This window comes from Narcine bancroftii, chromosome 1, assembly GCF_036971445.1.
Source record: "Narcine bancroftii isolate sNarBan1 chromosome 1, sNarBan1.hap1, whole genome shotgun sequence".
Lineage (NCBI taxonomy): Eukaryota > Metazoa > Chordata > Chondrichthyes > Torpediniformes > Narcinidae > Narcine > Narcine bancroftii.
In genome coordinates this window covers 64684920-64697148 of record NC_091469.1, presented here as the reverse complement: position 1 = coordinate 64697148, position 12229 = coordinate 64684920, and the positions used below count along the sequence as shown (strand labels likewise).

The window sequence follows — 12229 nt, the reverse complement described above, 5'->3', positions numbered from 1 at the left end:
AACAGGTGACAGAATTCTAGAGCAATTCTGTCTCAGCAAAGATGAAGGATGAATTTGAAGACTGGATATTGGCTTTAAATTATATATTGCAAGTGAAGCAAAAGTGACAGAGAATACCAAATCTGAACATCACAAAGATGAGCATTTTCCATTTTGGCAGAACCATGCATTTTTATCTCTATACCACCCAAAAGATCATACAAGAGCACAAATTGGCCAATCAGCCCCTTGTGCCTGCTCTGCCATTCATCGAAATTATGGTTGATCCAATTACAACAATATTTTTCTCTTGACAGCTAGAAAAAGACACAAAATATTGGAAGAACTCAGCAGGTCAGGCAGCATCCATGAAAGTTAAAATACAACACTCCACCTTCTGCCCTACTTCTTCCTAGTCCTGAGAATACTGACTGTCTATTCCCATCCATGGATGCAGCCTGCCTGACCCACGGAGTTCCTCCAGCATTTTGTGCGTTGCTCCAGATTTCCAGCATTTGCAGTCTTTCATATTTGCCCCTTGACATCTATGTGGGTTCCAGAACATAGCAGTCCATTCAGCCAACCATTGAGTGAAAAAATTCTTCCTCAAGTCCCCGCAAATCTACTCCTTGTTAAGACAATGCCTCTGCTAAGGAGACTTCAAAGTGAAAAGGTTTCTAATATCTACCCCACTAAAGGCTACTTATACATTCAACAGGCTACCCATCCCAGGTTTTCTCCACACCAAGAAAAAAAAGCCATGTCTCTTCAGAGCTAGAACTTCCCAGGCAACATTCTGATTAAAATCCTCTGTATCCTTTGCAAAACAATCATATTTTTTCTACAAAATGGCAATATGATCAACACATTGTACTCCAGCTACAACTTGTTTTATAATAATATACCATAAACTCTTTTTATTATATATTGATATTGTGCACTCGTGCTAACAAACAGATATCCTGTATGCTTTCTAAATAATCTTATTTAATTGTTCAGTTGCCTTGAAGGACAATTTGGTATGTATATCAGGGCCCCACTATTCCTGGGTATTTCCTAGTCACAGTTTATGTCCTCCCAAAATATAACAACTTACATTTTTGGGATTAAACATCATTTCCATTCTTTGTATATCTTACTAATTCCTCAATATTATTCTGAGGCTAATCACTATCTTGTTCTCTATCAAAAGCACCAATTTTTGTGTCATCTGTGACATTTTTTACTATACCTAACTGAACATCATATTGTTAATGCATGTAACAAACAAAGGTCCCAACACTGAGTTACTCGCCTTCAATTCCAAAAATAAACCTTTTATCCACCTCCCATCACCAAGCCAATTTCAGTTCCAATTTGCCATATTGTCCTAGATCTATGTGCTTTAACCTCTAAACTATCTTACTTATCAAATGTCCTACTGAAGTCAACATAGACTAGTCACTGCACCTACATTCATCAAAATGCTTAATTGCATCCACACACAAATCAATCAGACAGGATCTCATTAAAAAAAAAACAATCCCGACTACCTTGATTACTCCCTGTCTCTTGGAGTACAGAGTAATCTTACTTTCACTGTTCTCCAATTATTTGACACCTTGTCTGTGGCTTGAGACAATCAGATATCTGCTGCAGGCCCTATTCTTTCTCTGGTTACCTGCTTGCTCTCATTTTGGGATTTTCCTTAATTTGTCTTCCAGAGCAATTTTGTGTCCTTTTAATTTATGTGTGCTTTTTTTAATATCTTCCTGTGCATTCTGTACACCTGTTTTCCTATTTTCAGTTATCTAAATCTGCCTTAAACTGTCAATTTTGCTTAGTCGGATTTCGTTGACTTTGTGGGCCTTACCTTTTACTTTTCCAGGAAGACCTTTGCCCTGAAACTCACTAGCTTTTTCTTCAAAGACTCCCTCTGGCCAACAAATTTACATTCAAGTAGTATTCCTAAATTCAGAACCTTAGTTTCTAGTCTATCCTCATACTTCTCCATTACAACCTTAAATTTTTCATAGTTATGGTCACATCTCCAAACTGTTCTTAGGTTGATATTATCTCCACTCAAGTGGCTACATTCTTTTTCTAGTATGACTATCCACATTGGGCCTCAAAAAAAACTCTTCTGGAGGCACTTGAAAAATTCTGCCTTCTCCAATCCTTACACGCTAAGATAATCTTGATTAATGCTAGGGAAGTTGAAACCCCTCACCCTATTATTTTACAATTCTCTCTGATTTACCTACCTTATTAATTACTCCATCCTCCATGATTGGAATTGTTCAGTATACCTTCTGCAAAATGATTGCCCTCTCTTTGTTTCCGTGCTCCACCTATATGGTCTCACTTGAAGAACCCTCAATAATTGCTGCAGTTATGAACTCCTTGATTAGCAATGCAAATCATTTACATCCCTCATCACATCTGAAAATTCTATGCATTACAATATCGAGTTTCCAGTCTACCTATCTTTCGATCATGTTTCCACTATAGCCACAAAATTATTTTCCCATATGTAACCAGAAACCTCAGTTCATCTGCCTTAGTTGATAGACTCCTTGGGTTAAAATGGATGCCATCAGTCTTGAGTTCCTCCCTGCACCTTATCAAGTCCATGTGCATTCACCCCAGCAGATTTAGTTTTAAACTTATTTTAGATATACACCATGATAGCAGGCCCTCCCATGTACCCGAAATTCACTAATTTATGCACAATCCCCATAGGTTTTTGAAGAGTATGAGGAAACCGGAACACCCAGAGGAAATCCACATAGGCCTAGGGAGAACATACAAACTCCTTACAGACAGCGCTGAGTTCAACTTGGATCATTGGCTCTTCACGCGAACTCTGCTGCCCACTGTATTTTTATTCTGTGCCTCATTCCTCTGTCAAATTAATTATAATGTTCTTCAAAGACACTAGCAAACTGCCACAAAGATGTTGGACCATCCCAGAAAGAGTCCCATTCCAAGAATCTGTAGCCCTTCCTTCTGTATCATTTATCTGTGCATTCATCTGATGTATCCCATTTTTATATACACTGGCTCATGGCATCAGAATTGATCTAGAGATTATATCATTTTTACGACCAGCTTTTCAATACATTAATTCATCCCTCATTTTACCTCCATATGGGATACTCACTTTCCTCCGTGTGTTTTCTCTCCCTATATCACCCTTCTATGGGAAACACACTCTCCTCCAACTGTTTTCTCTTCTTATACTCCTCAAAGGGACACTCACTCTCCTCCCTGTGTTTTCTGTCCCTATATTACCTCTCATTTTTATTATTAATTACAATTTTCTACAAAACATGAAATCCAAGACAACTATAATAATGGTATTAAAATGTTGCCATCCCTATTGAGGATGGAAAGTACACCCCCCAGTGCCTGAAACCTCTCCTAGGTTCCCGTGGACACTGCATGTTCCCGTTCAAAGGAGATCTGGGAGATGGCCATCGTGTCTTTGTTGGAGGAGGCCTGAGCCGCTCGCTTCCAGGACCCACAGATGGAGATTTTGCAGGCCCAAGAGTAAGGCAACCAGGACATCCCCCTCCATTCCTGGCCCCCCTCCCCCACTGGGTGGCCAAAGGTAAAGAGGGTAGGGCTGAACTGTAACCAGAATGCAAGGAGCAGCCCCTTCAGAAAGGCAAAGTGGACCTGCAACCTTGCACACCCATGTACATGTGATACACAGCCTCCTTCAGTCCACAGAAGTTGCCTGCAGCTGGGAGATCCATGTACCGATTCAGAAACTTGTTACAAGGCACCACTTGGTGAAGTACCCTCCACCCTAGGTCCCTGATGTACAAGGGCCAGATTCCTGCAAAAAACGACGGCCACTAGGACCAACCCCACCCCCCCCACCCGAATGGTAGATGGTTTCACCCAAAATCAAGGCACGTCTGGGCAGTGAACCAGGGCGAGGAAGGGGAAGGTGTGGAGCAGCAACCCATACAGGAACTTCCTACCTGCCTCTTGGAATGGCACAGTGGGTGTTGACGAGAGATGGCTCAGATTGTGTGGGACATGTTCCCGGCTGGGTCCCCGGGGCCTGGATTCAACAAGCAATTCTGGCTGAGGAAGGTGAGCCCAGCTGAAATCACTTTCCCTACCCTGTCTGTCCCATCCCTGATGCGGGTTGTTCTCATGGCCGGAACACCTCTCTCTGCTGATGGTGGAGGGTCTTGACCAGAGACAATCAGGTTCCAGACTTTCAGTAGGTCCCAACAATAGCTGGGCAACCTCTGCAGAGTAGCAAGGCTGACTCCCGTCAGTGGTAGCCAAGTGTCCTCATGAAGGCACCGGCTCCATCAGAGAAAGTACGTGGCCAGCATGGGCTACCGGATAGGGTGCTCACCTTACAGGAATCTCTGCAGGGTCCAAAGGCGGAGAGTCATTAACTGTGAATGTACACACTAGCAACTGCCCAGCTTCTACGATTGGTAGACTCAAGACTGCTGCAGAGACTCAGTAGATGTTTTCACATCGCAGGCGAGCGATGACCCTACTTTGTTCCGGAGAAATTCCCAGGAATTCAGGACTTTCCAAGCCTTTCATAGCATTGTCCAAATTCCTGGGAATTTGCCCACCCCAGCAATTTAGGGGAAGCCCTGCCCCAACCAATGACATGTTACACACTCACAGGAGTAAGAGTAAGTGCCCCCCACCCATCTGTAGATTGCCGGCCTGCTCCCTCCCCGCCCATCTGTTGGTCTCTCGCCTGCCCACTCCCTTCCACCCAGCTGTCAGTAGGTCAGTCGCTCATGCACCCGCTCCATCACAATCCCCCCCCCCCCACTGGCTGTCCATCAGTCGGTTGCCTGTCCCCGTGCTTCGGGGCCACTTTGGCATGTCACTTTGGCATGTCACAACAGTAGCTGACTTTGTTTCACATAATCCCTCACGCAGCTGGAACCGTTTTGGGAAATACTCCTGTGTGAGGGATTATGGCTAACAAGGATGGCCATTCATTCCACATTGTGCCACCGTCGCGACTTGACGAATTGGCCCACTGTTCTCTGGCAGTAAATATCTTTTAATTTTAATCGCCTATGTGACACAGCACGCAAGCACTGCCTGCTTGGCTCTTTGGCTCTTCAAACTACTGGGAGAGGGTGATCTGGTAAAATTTCCCGGGGCTGCGACCCCACCTACAAGATAGGGCTGTGGACCCACTTAAAATTCCAGGTCGACCTTTTCACACCACAGATTCATGGGAGGGTTCCCAGTAAAATTTCCTGGGAATCTCAATTTTACAATGTGGTGTGAAAGGCCTAGTGTTTCCTATTACCCCAGAAGTTGTTCATCAACTTCCTCTGGATTCTCATGGCAAAGGCAGGAGGTAGGACCAAAGTGACCAACCAGTACCATTGCATGGTTGATGATCAGCACCCTGTTTCTGTAGGAAAGCACCCTGAGGAGGCCTGACCAGCTTCCCAGCTGGGCAGCAACCTTTCCTTCCAAGTCCTGACAGTTCATCAGCCAGGTCTCCCCGGTGGGACTCCCAGATAAAGAAGATGCATGGTCACATGAATGGTTTCATCTCCTCCGTCAGGGAGTCCACCTGCCACTGACCCACCAAAAGTCCAGAACATTGAGCCCAATTGATCTTGGCAGAGGACACTCCAGAGAAGACCTGCCGGCACTCTCGCATCCTCTGCAGGTCACAGGGTCGGTCACCATGAGGAGCATGTCATCAGCATAGGGCGAGAGGATCACCTCCATCTCCAGCTCACGTAGAACCATCGCCATCAACTTCCTCTGAAGACTCAGGAATAGTTTGACGCAGATGGTGTACAAGTGGCCAAAAGTGGAGCATCCCTGACATACTCCCCTGTGGAAAGGAATGAGGGCAGTCAAGGATCCATTCACTTTGATGAGGCACTCTGCGGCAGAGTACACGAGCCGAATCCGGGCTAAAAGGTGCCTCCGAATCCAAAAACCTGCAGAGTACCCCTAAGTAGCTGTGGTTCACCCAATCAAATGCCTTCTCATGATCCAGGGAGAGGAAGGCCATTGGTGTACCATTCTCCTGGGGCAGATGGATCAAGTCCCAGACCAGATGGATATTGTCTTGGATGGACCTGTCCAGGATGGTGCACGACTGATCGGGGTGGACCACCTGACCCAGTTGACCAATGCCTGAGAAAAGACCTTGTAGGCCATATACAGGAGAGAGACTGGCCACCAGTTCTTCAACAGGCAGAGGCCCCCCTCCTTTTGGCAGCAGACTACCACAGCTGTCTGCCACAAGAAAGACATTTCTCCAGTGGCCAGGTTCTCATCCAGGACATGTGCATAGTCCTCCCCTAGGACACCCCAAAAAGCCTGGAGGAACTCTATAGTGAGGCTGTCTAAGTCAGGGGACTTTCTGCTCTGGTGCTAGTGCTAGTGCACGGCCAGGGGCAGTTCAACCAGTGTCAGGGGAGCATCCAATACTTCAACTGCCTCTGGATCAACCATTTGAAGACCCTTCCATAGGACTCTGCGTGCATCTCCATCGGACGGGTCCGGGGAGAAGACGCCATCGAAAGAACGGATGATCAAGTGGATTTTTGCCAGATTTCTGACGGAGCAGCTGCTATCAGACAGCACGTCCACAATCTGCTTCCATATTCCCTGCCTCTTCTCCAATGAGATAAAGAAGGGGGAGGCATGGTCCAAGTCATGGAGTAGTTTGATCCGTTACCTCATACACACCTCAGGTCTGCTCGAGATGCAGATCCCTTAGTGTGCCCTTCTTCCTCTAGTGTTTCTGCCAGGAGTCAGACCGAGATGAAATTCCAAGTCGAGTACTTCTCTCTCAAGCCACCTGATCTTGGAGTTCCAGCCCTTGGTCGACTCCCTGATGTACTCCTGACACAGCAGGCGAATGTGGGCCTTGCCTCTACCTCACCACACTGAAGAGAGAATTCTTCCCACTGCTTCCTCCAGGTAGTCTAGAACTCCATGAATGAATCCCTGAATCAATCATCCTCCAGCAGTCAGTTGTTAAAGTGCCAGTAGGTGGATCCCACCTGCAGGCAGGACTGAATGAATTCAGCCCAAACGAGATGGTGGTCCAAGCACAACACTGCCCACGTGGAGGCTGCCAACACCGCGCGTCTTATGTTCGCGAAAAGTACAGGCAATCAATGTGACAGCCGCTCTCCCCAGATGTCTACTAAGTCGAAGGAGCCCACAAGCTGCTTCAACTTCACCGATGCCAGGTCGCACTGGAGACCAGAACAGTCCTCCTCTTTAAGGGTATATCACCCCTCTATGGGACACACACTTCCCTCCTACGCCCCACTGCATTTCTCCACCCATCTGTACATTTTCCTCCACTTGCTCTGCATTTTGCTATTGCAGTTTTTTGAGTTCTTTTACCTCCATAACTTCTTTCCTGCCTTACTGATGTTTCTTTTGTTCTATATGTTTTCAACTTGGCCATTACATTTCTATGTATTTTGCCTCTTCTTCTTCAGGATCTCAATTTCTGATTTTCCCCTCCATCCCTTTCTCAGTCAGGTTATTCCTCCCTTTTTGTTTTCTTTCTGACTCTTTTCTCTTCAGACATGGACAGGGACTGATGAGCAAGTTAAGAATTAACCATATTGATGGTCTGGAGTCACATATAGGCCAGAACACTTAAGACCAGCAGATTTCTTTCCTGGATAGACATGAATGAACCAGATGGGTTTCCAGATTGATTCAAATACTGGAATTTAAAATGTCCTGCTACAGTTGTGGATATAAACTCGCTGCTCTGCATCAGTGATCAAAACTGTGGCTGTTGGTCCAGCATCTTAACCACTAATGCTATTGTATCTCCCTGAAGACTAAATCTCACCTGTTTTTTCAATGCATGCATTTCTTTTGTTTCTCCGGTCCTTCATCCCAGTTCCCTCCATTTTCCTCTCCGACTGTCCATTTCTTACTTCTTTCTTTCATCTCTCTGCCCAAATATTTCTCTCTCTCTCTCTCTCTCCACAGTATCCTCTCACTTCCTCTGTCTATTTCTCTCTAACTAAGTTCCTTTCACTCCGAATTTCTGCTTCTCTCCATCCATTCCCACTCTATCTGTCAATCTCGGGGCCTCTCTATTCCTCAATGACAGTCTTGTCAACAACTTCTCTCTGCTCCCCATTTTCGCTCCAGCTGATGGCCTGTTCCTTTCTCTTTCCTAACATTCCCCATTGTTTCAGCCTGCCACTCTATCACCTTTCTTGATCTCAGCCTTCTGGACATCCCTAACCAAAGGTCTATTTCAGCCCAGCCCACTTCCCTCTCCATCTCTGTACATGTTTGTGTTGAATACCCGTTTCTGAAACTGCCCCCTCGTTTTCCAAGGTCCTTCCCTGCTCCTCTCCCACGACTTTCAACGTTAATTTCACTTTCTCCAGTCCCACTGATCTGTCACTCTCCATTCAACAGCTCCGTCCAGCTCTTCTCTTTCCCGTCTGCCTCCGCCTGTCAGATTCTCTCTCGTGTCTGTCAATTGCCCCCTCCACTTCCCAATGAGTCAATTTTCCACTTCCCTCTCCCGGTATCTATTCCAGTCCCCCATGTATCCAATTCTTTCTCTCTTCCCCACTGTCCGTTTCCTCCTCCATTCCCCACAATCTCAAGTTGTTCATTTAGTCATCACATTCTCTCCCGTTTCCACCTCTCCATTATCCCCCTCTCTCCTTGTCAATTTCCATTTCTCATTTCTTTTCCACTGTCAGTTCCACTCTCCCTTTCTCCTTCTCTCCCACTCTTTCATTTCTCTTTCTATTTCTAGCTGTCTCACTCCCTCCTCTCTCTCTCTCTCTCTCTTTCTCTGTCTCTCTCCAACCCTCCACAACTCGGTGAATCCCCGGCATAGCTTTTGCAGCGGCAGCCAGCGAGGCCTGGGCTCGGCCGATGCCCTGTGGCCGGGCCGAGTCGGGCTTTCCTGGCACGGCCCCGGCCGCTACGTTCTCTTACCTGGGGCCGCGGAACGAGCGGAGGCGGCGAGCTGGAGTAGGAGGCGGCGGGTGACAGGAGAGCGGGCGGCGAGCCCGGTACTAGCTCTGGCAGTCGAGGAGGCGAATGAAGCGAGGCGGCAGCGCCGAGAGAGAGAGAAAAAAGAGAGAAAGAAAGGGAGGGAGAGAAAGAGAGAAAGAGAGGGGAAGAGAGAGGGGCAGAGGGAGAGAGCACGAAGGAGAGAGTCAGCAGGCAGACGTCAGCAGGAGAAAGATACTGGGGGAGGGAAATAGATAGGCAGGGAAGTGAAGGAAGGGGATAGATTGTTGCAGAAGAGGAGAGTGACTGGCACAGAGTGGGAAAGGTAGAAGGATGAAATGAAAAGATTGGCAGTAGGAGGAGAAAGGAGAGAGAATACAGGGAGAGAGGGAATGCACAGGGAGTGACTGAGGGGAAAGAGAATGGGCAAGGTATGCCTGGCAGAGAGTGATATTCAAAGACAGGAGGAATGCAAGATTCAAGAGAGGGGGAAAGCAATGGATGCAGAGAGATAGTGAAATGGGAGTTGGGGGGGGGGGGGGCAAATGGAGAGTCAGGCAGAGAGAAAAAGTAAGTAATACAGAATCAGAATTTATTGGTATGAACATGAAGTTTGTTGTTTTGTGGCAGCATTAAAGGTGCAAAATTACCTAAAATTACATTTTTTAAAAATAAATAAAGGAGTGCGAAAGAAAAGTGAGGTCATGTCTGCAGTTCACTGTCCATTCGGAAACCTGATGGGCGGAGGGGGGCTGTTTTTGTTCGACTTCAGGCTCCTGAATGTAGCAGTGAAAAGAGGGCATGAGTAGTGAGAGTCCTTGATGATAAAGGCTGCTATCTTGAGATACCGACTCTTGTGGTTATCCTTAATGGAATGAAGACCAATGCCCATGATGGCGCTGACCCAGTTCACAACTCTCTGTAGCCTTTTTTCCGTCCTGAGCATTTGGCACCTCCATGTCAGAGTGTGATCCAACCAGTCAGAATGCTCTTCACTATGCACCAATAGAAATTTTCAAGTGTCTTTGGTGACATACGGAATCTCCTCAAACCCCTAACCAAGTATAGCAACTGGTGAGCCTTTTTCGTGATTGCATCGACATGGAGCTCCCAGGATAGATCGTTAGAGATATTGACACCCAGGAAATTGAAGTTCTTTATCCTTTCCACTGCTGGTCCCACGATGAGGACTGGTTTGTATTCACCTGATATCCCCTCATAAGTCCACAATCAGTTCCTTAGTTTTGCTAAAGGTTGTTGTTGTGACACCACTCAACTACCTGATCTATCTCATTCCTGCAAGTTTCCTCATTGCCATCTGTGATTCTGCCAACAACCATGGTGTCATCGGCAAATTTCTAGATGACATTTGTATTTTTCCTAGCCACACAGGCATGAGTGTAAAGCGAGTAGAGCAATGGACGAAGCACACATTCTTGAGGTGACCCTGTGTTGATTGTTAGTGAGGGGGAGATGTTGTTTCAGATTTGCACTGACTGTGATCTTCTGATGACGAGTCAAGGATGCAGTTGCAGAGGCCAAGGTTTTGAAGCTTGTAGACCAGTACTGAGGGGAAGATGGTGTTCAAAGCTGACCTGTAGTCAATAAAATGTAACTTGATATGTGTGTTGGTGTTGTCTAGGTGATCCAGACAGTGTGATGCATCTGCTGTGGCAGTAGGTGAATTGCAGTGGATGCAATTCTTTACTTAGGTATGAGTTAAGTTTGGCCATGACCATCCTCTCAAATCAGTTCATCACATTAGATGTGAGTGATACTGGGTGATCGTCATTAAGGCAGCTCACTCTACTCCTCTTGGGCACCAGGATTGACAATATGAGAATGAAACATAAATGGCTTAATCCAGAGAGGAGAGGGAATAAGACAGATTTAGGATGAGGGCAGGAGAAAAAAAAGAGAGAGCAGGAGAAATGTTGGAGGTAAAGACATGCAAATTTATGTATTTTTTAATTTAGATGTACAGCATAGTAAAAGACCCTTTCAGTCCATGCATCCCAATTATGCCCAATTGACCTACAATCCCCCAGTATGTTTTAAACGGTGGGAGGAAACACAGGGATGAATGGACAGACTCCTTACAGACAGTGCAGGATTCGATCCAAGGTCCCAATTGCTGGTACTGTAATTGCATTGTGCTAACCACTACGCTAACCATATTTGAGAAGAGGAGATAGTGAGACCAAGTGGATAAGAATGTGTGTGTGTGTGTGTGTGTGTGTGTGTGTGTGTGTGTGTGTGTGTGTGTTTGTGTATGTGTGTGTGTGAGAGAGAGGATGAGTGTCAACAGATATGGGCAGAGGGAAAACAAATATTGGATCAACCATTATCTTATTGAATTACAGAACACATTTCAGGGGCCAATTGTTTCTTATGTTCTTAATGCAGAGAGACAGAGGGATGGATACTGGGTGTTTAGAAAGAGAATGTGTGAGGCCCAAATGCAGGATGAAGAAAGATTGATAGCACACAAAGAAAGAGATACTTCAAGAATGAAAAGAGTTATGGGGAAAGTTTGAGAGAAGACCCAAAAAGATGGACAAAACAATGTTTTAATCAATTAATGGGTTTGAGACATCATTAGGAAGAGCAGCATTTATTGCTCATGTTCGTTCAATTGCCATTGTAAAAAGGTGATGTGAGCCATCTTCTTGAATCATAGCAGGATTTCTTGAGAAATTGCTCCAATGCATGTTGGCTGGAAGATAGTCTAGACTCTGTCAGCGAAGGAAAAAATGATATATTCCTCTGTTAGTATATACTGTGTGATTTTGAGAGGAGCTTGCAGATGCTGATATACCCGTTCACTTCCAGCTCCTGTCCCCGCCTTGGACATAGAGCTAGTGGTTTTGGGAGAGTGAGAGTAGCCTGGCCTGAGGAAATGCAGTCATTTCATAGATGGTGACACTATGAACGTTTACATTGTTGGATGGAGCCCCCGGGCCAACCCAGGTCTCCTGGATGGTGTTGCAGCTCCTTCTTTGTGTATTGTTGGAACTGTGCTTCTTCAAGCAATTAAAGACCATTATCAGGCATTGTGCCTTGTAGATAATAGAAAGATTCTACGGCAGATATAGATACAGAGTCCTCCATAATGTTTGGGACAAAGACATTTTTTTCCTCTCCATCATTTGCCCCCTAATCAAGGAATTCCAGATTTTATTCAAGATTATTTATGTAAAAGTTAAAACCTTGTGTTTTTGATTTGTAGCTAATTTTATGACTATACCTTTAAGGAGAATTTTGTTTGTTGTGTTACCAG

The 12229-nt window shown here is 45.6% G+C and overlaps 1 protein-coding gene across 5 annotated transcripts in view; it reads right to left on the bottom strand.

Annotated features, from left to right (window-relative positions):
- The window catches only part of LOC138758934 (guanine nucleotide-binding protein G(I)/G(S)/G(O) subunit gamma-7), a 293656-nt gene extending 284317 nt beyond the window's left edge, over positions 1 to 9339 (bottom strand). For 3 of the 5 annotated variants that reach the window (XM_069928573.1, XM_069928563.1, XM_069928554.1), the window contains exon 1: positions 8932 to 9335. The gene's annotated coding sequence lies outside the window, so the exon portion shown is untranslated. Of the gene's footprint in view, positions 1 to 8931 lie in introns of all 5 variants that reach the window. The other 2 variants (XM_069928591.1, XM_069928582.1) reach the window with 2 other exon arrangements.
- Between the last annotated feature and the right edge of the window lie 2890 nt (positions 9340 to 12229).